Source organism: Aotus nancymaae, unplaced genomic scaffold (assembly GCF_030222135.1).
Source record: "Aotus nancymaae isolate 86718 unplaced genomic scaffold, 86718_ANA_hifiasm-v0.15.2.pri h1tg000058l, whole genome shotgun sequence".
NCBI lineage: Eukaryota > Metazoa > Chordata > Mammalia > Primates > Aotidae > Aotus > Aotus nancymaae.
Genome location: NW_026988472.1, coordinates 17,567,420 through 17,580,602, shown reverse-complemented (window position 1 = coordinate 17,580,602; position 13,183 = coordinate 17,567,420). Strand labels below are relative to the sequence as shown.

The 13,183-nt window shown below is 39.0% G+C and overlaps 1 protein-coding gene and 1 pseudogene across 13 annotated transcripts in view; one reads left to right on the top strand and one right to left on the bottom strand.

The window, feature by feature from the left end:
- CASK (calcium/calmodulin dependent serine protein kinase) overlaps positions 1–13,183 on the bottom strand; it is a 427,869-nt gene that overhangs the window by 317,533 nt on the left and 97,153 nt on the right. The window lies entirely within an intron of this gene.
- Positions 6,434–6,535, top strand: LOC135270024 (small nucleolar RNA U3; annotated as a pseudogene).

Sequence of the window (13,183 nt, the reverse complement as noted above, 5' to 3'; positions counted from 1 at the left end):
TGAGCCAATGAGCTTTGAGAGCTCTATTATATAAACATGAAGCCTCCTTATCAACATACCAAAGTCATATGAGATAAGAAATTCAGGTTAAGAGACATTTACAGACAAAATGTTGATACTGGGGATTATGGCCAACATATTATATGTAATACTAAGCCATGTTTATACCTAGAATTATATTGAACAAGTATTAGTCACTTTAGTTAACAAATAGCCATATACTTTCAGAAGTAGGTAATCTGTACTGTTTTCTAAAAGGCAAAAAACAAGATGAAAGAAATAAGTTTTCTTTTCCTATGCAGTTGATCTCAAGCATAATCACTATAAATTGTCTCAGGTTTAGAGATTAATCAGCCGTTTCTCTCAGAAGAGCAAGATATGATTAGCAAGCCAAGTATAAACTTTACATTTTATATCATTAAGAAACTGATGTTATTATTTTAAAGTTGATTCTTTAGCCTGAAAAAGTTCAAAACAGAAACACATACACAAAGCCACTAGGAAAAACAACCAAATACATACAGTTTGCTAAAACAGTACTCATAATTTATTGTCTAAAGTCTACAGATAGAACTTGCCCTGTGGAGAAGAAAAAAATATATAAGGTCTACAGAAATATATGAAATTCTATGCAAAGAATATTTGCTTTAAAAGTGAAGAAAAACAACAACAACAAAAAAAAAGAAAGGGAAATCCCCTTTAGGAAAATACTAGCAAATGAGCAAAACAATAATTAAATGACTATTATGATCAGGAACTGTCAAAAGGAGGTATTTTATTGAAAATTATTACAGCAGCTAGATGGTCTCCAGCAGTTCTGCTCAAACTATTCCATGAAATACAAAGCCCTTTTCCCCATAGAACCACTTAATGAATATGTTTAAGTACTAGCCAAGTTTAAGGATTTCATCATCCTTAAGAATCTATAATTAATAATACCAATGTTCAAAATGATTATATTACAACTCAAAAATAAAATATTACACACATATTATGTGACATGTTCATTATGTCACATAACGAACATAATTCTAATGTTTCAAGGAATAAGTCATTATTCATTTTAAATATTAAATTTATAAACTATAGTTTGATACATTAAATATGGGATTAGAGTTTAAAAATACATGAACAAACTCTTCTGGAAGCATATTCTATAGCATTCTGCATGATAAAATTAAACAAAAGTATAAGCCTTAATATCTTGAAATTTGGTGGACTATTTCTAACAATATCAATTACAAGCCATAGTCACGCAAATGATGACACTAAGAAAATGCAACTGCAAATGAAAGGTTTTGACAAATGACTTCTGCATGCAAAAAGAAGGTACACAAATTTATTAACTAAACGAGTAATTATTCCACAAAATGAGTTATAAATTCCCTATGTAAATTAAATCTATTAAATATTCATGTTTCTTGAGGAAAACAAGTAACAGTTTTTGATGATGCTATCTATCAGTTACATCAGTCAGGGTTTGCCTATACAGAACAATCTCGATTGTTTGGAAACCAAAACCTTTAGTTAAAATGTTTTTTACCTATACTCCCAAATATTTGTGGGCTAATTATCTCTTCCATGGAAGAGTTTACAGTTCATAAGGAAACTTTAGAATTTTAAAAAAATTTTAAATAATTGTACATTAACAGAAACTTGCAAACATATTACAGAGATTTTGTATACCTTTAACCCAGTTTCCCCCCATAGTAGCATATAATAGTACAATCAACATCAAAACCAGGAAACTACTGACACAAGTAACAGACTTCATTTTGATTTCAATAGCTTTACATGCACTCACATGTCTATGTGCACAGCTACTCAATTTTATCACTGTGTGTAAATTCAAGTAGTCACTACCAAAATAGAGATACAGAACTGCTACATGATGATCCCCCACAAAGACCCCATGTGCTAACCCTTTCTAGTTACACTCACTCACCCATCTCACAATCTTCACCTGAACTTTGCAGTGTCCCACACCTGACAATCACTAATCTGTTCTCCAGTTCTATAATTTCATCACTTTGAAACTTATATAAAGGAAATCATACAGTACATGACAATTAGAGATAAGTGTTTTCTGATGCAGAATTTCTTGAGATCCATCCAAGTAGTTGCATGCATCAATAGATTTTTCATTTTTATTGCTTAGTTGGATTCCATGGTAGATGTATCACAATTTGTTTAACCATTAACTCATTGTAGGATATTTTGGTACTTTCCAAATTTTAGCTATGATGAGTATAGCTGCTATAAAAACTTGATTACAGGTCTTACTGTGAACATAAGTTTTCATTTCCTTGGGATGTACATTTCCCAGGAGTACAATTGCTGGGTTGTATGGCAAATGTATGTTTTAGTATTTTAAAGAAGCTGCCTAACTCTTTTCTGGAGTGACTGTACCGTTTTATATTCACACCAGATGTATGAAAGATCCAGTTCTCTGAATCCTAGTCAGAATATGGTATTACAATTATTATTAGTTTTTAGGAGACAGGGTTTCCCTATGTTGCAGAGACTGGTCTTGAACTCCTGGGCTCAAGCAATCCTCCCACCTCGGCCTGTGAAAGTGTTGGAATTACAGGAATGAACCACTGCCACTGGCCTCACCTTTTTATTATAGCTGTTTTATTAAGTGTGGAGTGATATCTTATTGTGGCTTTAATTTGCATTTCCCTAATAGATAATGATGTTGAGCATATTTTCATGTAATTGTTTAGAACCAGTATAATCCTTTTAGGGAAAAATGTTCATGTCCTTTAACCACAATCCAACTGAACTATTTCTTACTGTTCAGGTTTTTTTCTTTTTTCTTTATCTACGAACTATGCATTTGGTGTCATGTCTAAGAATTCTTCATCTCCCTCCATGTCCTAATAATTTTAGGGTACATTTTCTTACAAAAGTTATGCAGCAGAGGAACGATCCAAGATGGCCGATTAGGAGGAAGTCGGGATTGCAGCTCCGAGAGAAGGCGCAGAGGGTGAGTGGACGCCGCATTTCCAGACGATTTTTTACTGCCCACAGACCAGGAGATTCACAGGAGGAGGAGCCCCACGGGTCGCCAGTGCCGCTGGTTTGAGCAGCGAGGCCACTCGGCCTACGCCCTGGGGCGGGGAGCAGCGGCTCGTTGTACAGAGCGAGAGCGACTGAGTCCCCTCTGAGCCAGCAAAGGGAGCTGAAGCAGGGATTCAAGCCAAGAGACTCCTGGGCAAGGGCGCGCCACGAATCTCAGAGCCGCTGCTTTGGCTGATGCAGCGGCTCACAGGGCAGCGGATTTTTACTGCCCACAAACCAGGAGATTCACAGGTGGAGGAGCGCCACAGGTTGGCAGCGCTGCTGGTTGGACCGGCGAAGCCGCTCGGCCTGCACCTGGGGCAGGGAGGAGCGGCTCCTTGTGCAGAATGAGCGAGACTGGATCCCCTCTGGGCCAGCAAGGGGAGCTGAAGAAGGGAGTCAAGCCAAGAGATTCCCGGGCAAAGAGGGCGCCACTGGAAACACGGCTGAACCCGGGACGGTCCAGCTCTGTGGAGGAGGGGCGTCCCCCACCGGGAAACACCCTGCAGTTCCCAGGGCAATTTGCCGTAACCAAGACAACCCACCATTACAGAGACTACGTCACTCCGGGGCGGGCCAGCATAGCGGAAGCAGTTCTAACTACACCCATATAAACAGGACTGCAGGGGTTCACACGGAAGCTGGGCGGAGCCCACAGCAGCTCAGTGAAGCCTCTGCAGGCTGAGTGTGACTAGGCTGCCACCTTGTGGGCAGGGAAAACAATTGCAAGCCAGCGGAAAATCATAAAGCCCTAATTCCTCGGGACAGAACACCTGGGGGGAAGAAAAGGGGGTTTATGAGTTCAGCTACTGCAGACTTAAAATTACCAAAATCAGAAAGACAGCAACTACAAAGTCGATAGGTGGATAAATCCACAAAGATGGGAAGAAACCAGCGCTAAAAGGATGGAAACACCCAAAACCAGAACACCTCTCCTCCTACAAGGGAGCCCAACTCCTCACCAGCAAGGGAACAAGACTGGATGGAGAATGAGTGTGATGAAATGACAGAATCAGCTTTCAGAAAGTGGATAATAAGAAACTTCCGTGAGATAAAAGAACATGTTCTAACCCAATGCAAAGAAACTAAGAAACTTGAAAAAAGACTGGACGAAATGTTAACAAGAATGGACAACTTAGAGAGGAATATGAGCGAATTGATGGAGCTCAAAAACACAACACGAGAACTTCGTGAAGTATGCACAAGTTTCAACAGCCGAATTGACCAAGCAGAAGAAAGGATATCAGAGGTCGAAGATCAACTCAATGAAATAAAACGAGAAGGCAAGATTAGAGAAAACAGGGTAAAAAGGAATGAACAAAGTCAACAAGAAATATGGGACTATGTGAAAAGACCTAATCTATGTTTGATAGGTGTACCTGAATGTGACGAAGAGAATACATCCAAGCTGGAAAATACTCTTCAGGATATTATCCAGGAAAACCTCCCCAACCTAGCAAGGCAGGCCAATATTCAAGTCCAGGAAATACAGAGAACACCACAAAGATATTCCTCTAGAAGAGCAACCCCAAGGCACATAATCATCAGATTCAACAGGGTTGAAACGAAGGAGAAAATACTAAGGGCAGCCAGAGAGAAAGGTCAGGTTACCCACAAAGGGAAGCCCATCAGACTCACAGCAGATCTCTCAGCAGAAACCCTACAGGCCAGAAGAGAGTGGGGGCCAATATTCAACATCCTTAAAGAAAAGAACTTTCAACCCAGAATTTCATATCCAGCAAAACTAAGCTTCATAAGTGAAGGAAAAATAAAATCCTTTGTGAACAATCAAGTATTCAGAGATTTCATCACGACCAGCCCGGCTTTACAAGAGCTCCTGAAGGAGGTACTACACATAGAAAAGAACAACCAGTACCAGCCACTCCAAAAACACACGAAATGGTAAAGAGCATCAACACAATGAAGAATCTGCATCAACCAATGGGAAAAACAGCCAGCTAGCATCAAAATGACAGGATCAAATTCACACATAACAATATTAACCCTAAATGTAAACGGACTAAATGCCCCAATCAAAAGACACAGATTGGCAAATTGGATAAAAAGCCAAAACCCATCAGTGTGCTGTATCCAGGAAACCCACCTCACATGCAAGGATACACAGAGGCTCAAAATAAAGGGATGGAGGAAGATTTACCAAGCAAATGGAGAGTAAAAAAAAGCAGGAGTTACAATTCTCATCTCTGATAAAATAGACTTTAAAGAAACAAAGATCAAAAGAGACAAAGAAGGACATTACATAATGGTAAAAGGATCAATGCAACAAGAAGAGCTAACGATCCTAAATATATATGCACCTAATACAGGAGCACCCAGATACATAAGGCAAGTTCTTAAAGACTTACAAAGAGACCTAGACTCCCACACAATAATAGTGGGAGACTTCAACACACCATTATCAATATTAGACAGATCAACGAGACAGAAAATTAACAAGGATATCCAGGACTTGAACTCAGACCTGGAACAAGCAAACCTAATAGACATTTACAGAACTCTCCACCCCAAATCCACAGAATATACATTCTTCTCAGCACCACATCACACCGACTCTAAAATTGACCACATAATTGGAAGTAAATCACTCCTCAGCAAATGCAAAAGAACGGAAACCATAACAAACAGTCTCTCAGACCACAGTGCAATCAAGTTAGAACTCAGAATTCAGAAGCCAACCCAGAACCGCACAGCCTCATGGAAACTGAACAACTTTCTCCTGAATATTGACTGGATAAACACTGAAATGAAGGCAGAAATAAAGACATTCTTCGAAACCAATGAGAACGAAGACACCACATACCAGAATCTCTGGGACACATTTAAAGCAGTTTCTAGAGGAAAATATATAGCAATAAGTGCCCACATGAGAAAAAAGGAGAGATCTAAAATTGACACCCTATCGTCAAAACTGAAAGAGCTAGAGGAGCAAGATCAAAAAAACTCAAAACCTAGCAGAAGACAAGAAATAACTAAGATCAAAGCAGAATTGAAGGAGATAGAGACACGAAAAACCCTTCAAAAAATCAATAAATCCAGGAGCTGGATTTTTGAAAAGATCAACAAAATAGACAGACCACTAGCCAGACTAATAAAAAAGAAAAGAGAGAACAACCAAATAGATGCAATAAAAAATGATAAAGGGGATATCACCACAGATTGCACAGAAATTCAAACCATCATCAGAGACTATTACAAACAACTCTATGCACATAAACTAGAAAACCTGGAAGAAATGGATAAATTCCTGGACAGTTGCCTCCTCCCAAGCCTAAACCAGGAAGAAGTCGAAACCCTGAATAGACCAATAACAAGGTCTGAAGTCGAGGCAGCAATTAAGAGCCTACCACCCAAGACTATACTTTCAGGGATCATTTCTATAGTTTGTTACTAGAGAAGTTTCTCTGAATGTGTAGAGCACCGAAACATTCCATGTTCATGGTTAGGGAGAATTAATATCGTGAAAATGGCCATACTGCCCAAAGTAATTTACAGATTCAACGCTATTCCCATCAAGCTACCAATGACCTTCCTCACAGAACTGGAAAAAACCACCTTAAACTTCATAAGGAACCATAAGAGAGCCCGCATAGCCAAGTCAATTCTAAGCAAAAAGAACAAAGTGGGAGGCATCACACTACCGGACATCAAAGTCTACTACAAGGCTACAGTAATCAAAACAGCATGGTACTGGTACCAAAACAGAGATATAGACCAATGGAACAGAACAGAGGCGTCGGAGGCGACACAACATATCTACAACCACCCGATCTTTGACAAACCTGAAAAAAACAAGCAATGGGGAAAGGATTCCCTGTTCAATAAGTGGTGTTGGGAAAACTGGCTAGCCATATTCAGAAAGCAGAAACTCGACCCCTTCCTGACACCTTACACTAAAATTGACTCCAGATGGATTAAAGACTTAAACATAAGACCTAACACCATAAAAATACTAGAAGGAAACCTAGGCAAAACCATTCAGGACATAGGCGTAGGCAAGGACTTTATGACCAAAACACCAAAAGCATTGGCAACAAAAGCCAAAATAGACAAATGGGACCTAATCAAACTCCACAGCTTCTGCACGGCAAAAGAAACAGTCAATAGAGTGAATCGGCAACCAACAGAATGGGAAAAAATTTTTGCAGCCTACCCGTCTGACAAAGGGCTGATATCCAGAATTTACAATGAGCTAAAAAAGATTTACAAGAAAAAAACAAACAAGCCCATTCAAAAATGGGTGAAGGATATGAACAGATACTTTACAAAAGAAGACATACATGAGGCCAACAAACATGAAAAAATGCTCATCATCACTGGTCATTAGAGAAATGCAAATCAAAACTACATTGAGATACCATCTCACGCCAGTTAGAATGGCGGTCATTAAAAAATCTGGAGACAACAGATGCTGGAGAGGATGTGCAGAAATAGGAACACTTTTACACTGTTGGTGGGAGTGTAAATTAGTTCAACCACTGTGGAAAACAGTGTGGCGATTCCTCAAGGACCTAGAAATAGAAATTCCATTTGACCCAACAATCCCATTACTGGGTATATATCCAAAGGATTATAAATCGTTCTACTATAAGGACACATGCACACGAATGTTCACTGCAGCACAGTTTACAATAGCAAAGACCTGGAACCAACCCAAATGCCCATCGATGATAGACTGGACAGGAAAAATGTGGCACATATACACCATGGAATATTATGCAGCCATTAAAAAGGAGGAGTCCACATCCTTCGTAGGGACATGGATGAACCTGGAAAACATCATTCTCAGGAAACTGACACAAGAACACAAAATCAAACACCACATATTCTCACTCATAGGTGGGTGTTGAACAAGGAGAACACATGGACACAGGGAGGGGAGCACTATACACGGGGGTCTGTTGTGGGGGAGGGGGGACAGCGAGGGGGTGGGGAGTTGGGGAGGGATAGCATGGGGCGAAATGCCAGATATAGGTGAAGGGGAGGGAGGCAGCAAATCACACTGCCACGTATGCACCTATGCAACAACCTTGCATGTTTTTCACATGTAGTCCAAAACCTAAAATGCAATTAAAAAAAAAAAAAAGAGCCTACCACCCAAAAAAAGCCCAGGTCCAGATGGGTTCCCAGCCTAATTCTACCAGACATACAAAGAGGAACTGGTACCATTCCTTCTGAAACTATTTCAAATAATCCAAAAAGAGGGAATCTTTCCCAAATCATTTTATGAGACCAACATCATCCTGATACCAAAACCCGGCAGAGGCTCAACAAAAGAAGAAAACTACAGGCCAATATCCGTGATGAACATAGATGCAAAAATCTTCAATAAAATACTGGCAAACCGATTGCAACAGTACATCAAAAAGCTTATCCACCATGATCAAGTAGGATTCATCCCGGGGATGCAAGGCTGGTTCAATAAACGCAAGTCTATAAATGTAATTCACCACATAAACAGAACCAAAGACAAAAACCACATGATTATCTCAATTGAGGCAGAGAAGGCCTTCGACAAAATTCAACAGCCCTTTATGCTAAAAACTCTCAATAAACTAGGTATCGACGGAACGTACCTCAAAATAATAAAAGCTATTTATGACAAACCGACAGCCAATATCATACTGAATGGGCAAAAACTGGAAGCACTCCCTTTGAAATCTGGCACTAGACAAGGATGCCCTCTCTCACCACTCCTATTCAATATAGTACTGGAAGTTCTAGCCAGAGCAATCAGACAAGAAAAAGAAATAAAGGGTATTCAAATAGGAATGGAGGAAGTCAAATTGTTTCTATTTGCAGATGACATGATTATAGATCTAGAAGACCCCATTATCTCAGCCCAAAATCTCCTCAAACTGATAAGCAATTTCAGCAAAGTCTCAGGATACAAAATCAATGTGCAAAAATCCTATACAAGCATTCCTATACACCAATAACAGACTTAAAGAGAGCCAAATCAAGAACGAACTGCCATTCACAATTGCTACAAAGAGAATAAAATACCTAGGAATACAACTAACAAGGAACGTAAAGGACCTCTTCAAGGAGAACTACAAACCACTGCTCAACGAAATAAGAGAGGACACAAACAGATGGAGAAACATTCCATGTTCATGGTTAGGAAGAATTAATATCATGAAAATGGCCATACTGCCCAAAGTAATTTACAGATTCAACGCTATCCCCATCAAGCTACCAATGACCTTCTTCACAGAACTGGAAAAAACCACCTTAAACTTCATATGGAACCATAAGAGAGCCCGCATAGTCAAGTCAATTCTAAGCAAAAAGAACAAAGCGGGAGGCACCACACTACCGGACGTCAAACTCTACTACAAGGCTACAGTAATCAAAACAGCATGGTACTGGTACCAAAACAGAGATATAGACCAATGGAACAGAACAGAGGCGTCGGAGGCGACACAACATATCTACAACCACCCGATCTTTGACAAACCTGAAAAAAACAAGCAATGGGGAAAGGATTCCCTGTTCAATAAGTGGTGTTGGGAAAACTGGCTAGCCATATTCAGAAAGCAGAAACTCGACCCCTTCCTGACACCTTACACTAAAATTGACTCCAGATGGATTAAAGACTTAAACATCAGACCTAACACCATAAAAACCCTAGAAGGAAACCTAGGCAAAACCATTCAGGACATAGGCGTAGGCAAGGACTTTATGACCAAAACACCAAAAGCATTGGCAACAAAAGCCAAAATAGACAAATGGGACCTAATCAAACTCCACAGCTTCTGCACGGCAAAAGAAACAGTCAATAGAGTGAATCGGCAACCAACAGAATGGGAAAAAATTTTTGCAGCCTACCCGTCTGACAAAGGGCTGATATCCAGAATTTACAACGAGCTAAAAAAGATATACAAGAAAAAAACAAACAAGCCCATTCAAAAATGGGCAAAGGATATGAACAGATACTTTACAAAAGACAAACATGAGGCCAACAAACATATGAAAAAATGCTCATCATCACTGGTCATTAGAGAAATGCAAATCAAAACTACATTGAGATACCATCTCATGCCAGTTAGAATGGCGGTCATTAAAAAATCTGGAGACAACAGATGCTGGAGAGGATGTGCAGAAATAGGAACACTTTTACACTGTTGGTGGGAGTGTAAATTAGTTCAACCATTGTGGAAGACAGCGTGGCGATTCCTCAAGGACCTAGACATAGAAATTCCATTTGACCCAGCAATCCCATTACTGGGCATATATCCAAAGGATTGTAAATCGTACTACTACAAGGACACATGCACACGAATGTTCACTGCAGCACAGTTTACAATGGCAAAGTCCTGGAACCAACCCAAATGCCCATCGATGATAGACTGGACAGGAAAAATGTGGCACATATACACCATGGAATATTATGCAGCCATAAAAAACGAGGAGTTCACGTCCTTTGTAGGAACATGGATGAACCTGGAAACCATCATTCTCAGCAAACTGACACAAGAACACAAAATCAAACACCACATGTTCTCACTCATAGGTGGGTGTTGAACAAGGAGAACACATGGACACAGGGAGGGGAGCACTATACACGGGGGTCTGTTGGGCAGGAGTGGGGGGGACAGCCGGGGGGTGGGGTGTTGAGGAGGGATAGCATGGGGAGAAATGCCACATATAGGTGAAGGGAAGGGAGGCAGCAAATCACACTGCCACGTATGCACCTATGCAACAACCTTGCATGTTTTTCACATGTACCCCAAAACCTAAAATGCAATTAAAGAAAAAAAAAAGTTATGTAGCTTGGCTGGTCATGGTGGCTCATGCCAGTAATCCCAGCACTTTGGGAGGCCAAGGCAGGTGGATCACCTGCGGTCAGGAGTTTGAGACTAGCCTGGCCAACAAGGTGAAACCCCATCTCTACTAAAAATACAAAAAATTAGCCAAGCATGGTGGTGTGTGTCTGTAGTCCCAGCTAGCTACTCAGGAGGCTAAGGTACAAGAATCACTTGAACCTGGGAGTCAGAGGTTGCAGTGAGCCAAGATCGTGACACTGAACTCCAGCGTGGGCAACAGAGCAAGACTCTGTCTCAAAAAAAAAGTTATGTAGCTTTATGTTTTATATTTAAATCTATAATCTGAGTTAAATTTTTTATAGGGCATGAGGTTTGAGGTTCATTTTTGGCCTATGGATGTCCAATTGCTCCACCACCACTTGTAGAAAAAAATTACCCTTTCTTCATTGAATTGGGTTTGAAACTTTCTCAAAAACTATTTGGCTGTACTTGTGTGGGGGTACTTACCAGTATTCTAATCTGTTCCATCAAGCTACATGTCTATCTCTCTGCCAGTACCACCCTGTATTAATTCCTATAGCTATATAAATATTAAAATGGGAGTATAATGATTCCTCCCACTTTATTATAGTTTTGCAAAATTGTTTTAGCTATTTTTATTCTTTTTCCTTTCCAGAAATATTTTAGGATAAGCCTTCCATACTCATAAAAAAATCTTCTGAGGATTTTAATTGAAACTGGGTCAAATCTAGAGATAAACGTGGGGAGAAATGATATATTTACTATGTTAAGTCTTCCAATCTATGAACAGAGTACATCTCTTCATTTATTTAGGTCTTTAATTTCTTTCATCAGAGTTTTGTAGTTTTTACCATATAAGGTTTGTATATTTTTTTGTGGGATTTATACCTAAGCATTTCATTCTATTTCAAGCAACTGCAAATGGTACTATGTTTTTAACTGTGGTTTCCAGGTGTTCTTTGCTAGTATAGAGGAATAACTGATTTTTGGTACGTTTATCTCATATCCTTCACAAACTTCCTCATTAGTTCTAGGAGGTTTTTTTTTTTTTTTGGTAGATTCCTTTTAATTTTTCTATGTAGAGTGTCATGTCATCAGCAAATAGGGACAGCTTTATTTCGACCTTTCCAATCTATATGCTTATATTTACCTTTCTTCCCTTACTGTGGTGGCTTCCAGCAATATGTTGAAGAATGGTGAAAGTGGTCAACTTTGCCTTATTCCTGGTCTTAGGGGAAAAGTATTATGAAAAAAAACTTACTGGAAAAAATGTAAGATATATGTCTAGATTCAGTTTTATTCATGTGGATGTTCAGTTGTTTCAGTACCACTTGCTGAGAAGACTATCTTTTTTCCATTGGTTTGCCTTTGCCACTTTGTCAAAGATCTATTGACAATATTTGTGTGGATCTATTTCTAGAATCTCTATTCTATTCTATGGATCTATTTGCTTATTCTTTCACCAATAGCACAACATCATGATTACTGTAGCCTTAAAGTATTGAAGTAGGTAGTGTCAGTTCTCTTTGTTCTTATTTTTCAATAATATGGTGGCTATTCTGAATCTTTTGCCTTTCCACATAAACTTTAGATCACATTATCAATATCCACAAAGTAACTTGCTGAGATTATACTTGGGATTGCACTGAATCTACAGATCAAGTTGGTAAGAACTAATTCTTAACAACATTGAGTCTTCTTATCCATGAACATGGAATATCTATTTATTTAGATCTCTTTTGACTTCTTTCACTACAGTTTAAAAATTTTATTTGTATATATCTTGTATATATTTTGTTAAGCTTATACATAAGCATTTCAATTTTTTAAAATATAATGTGTTGTATTTTAAATTTCAAATTCCAGTTGCACATTGCTGGCATGTAAGAAAGCAACAGACTTTTATATATTAACCTTGTAACCTGCAACCTGCTATTTGTTCCAGGAGTTTGCTATTGTTGTTGATTCTTTGGGACTTTCTACATAGACAATCATGTCATCTCTGAACAAAGACAGTTTTATTTCTTTTCCCCCAATCTGCATAGCTTTTATTTCCTTATCATATCTTATTGCACTAGTGAGGATTTCTGGTAGGATGTTCAACAGGAGTAGTGAACAGGAATATCCTGGCCTTGTTTCCAAATTTAGAGGAAAAACATCTAGTTTCTCACCATTAAGTAAGATGCTAGCTGTAGGTTTTTTTTGTAGATGTTCTTTATCAAACTGAGAGTGTTGGATTTTGTCAACTGCCTTTTCTCCATCTACTAATATGATCAAGCTTTTTCAGCTTGTTGATGTGATGGATTGCATTA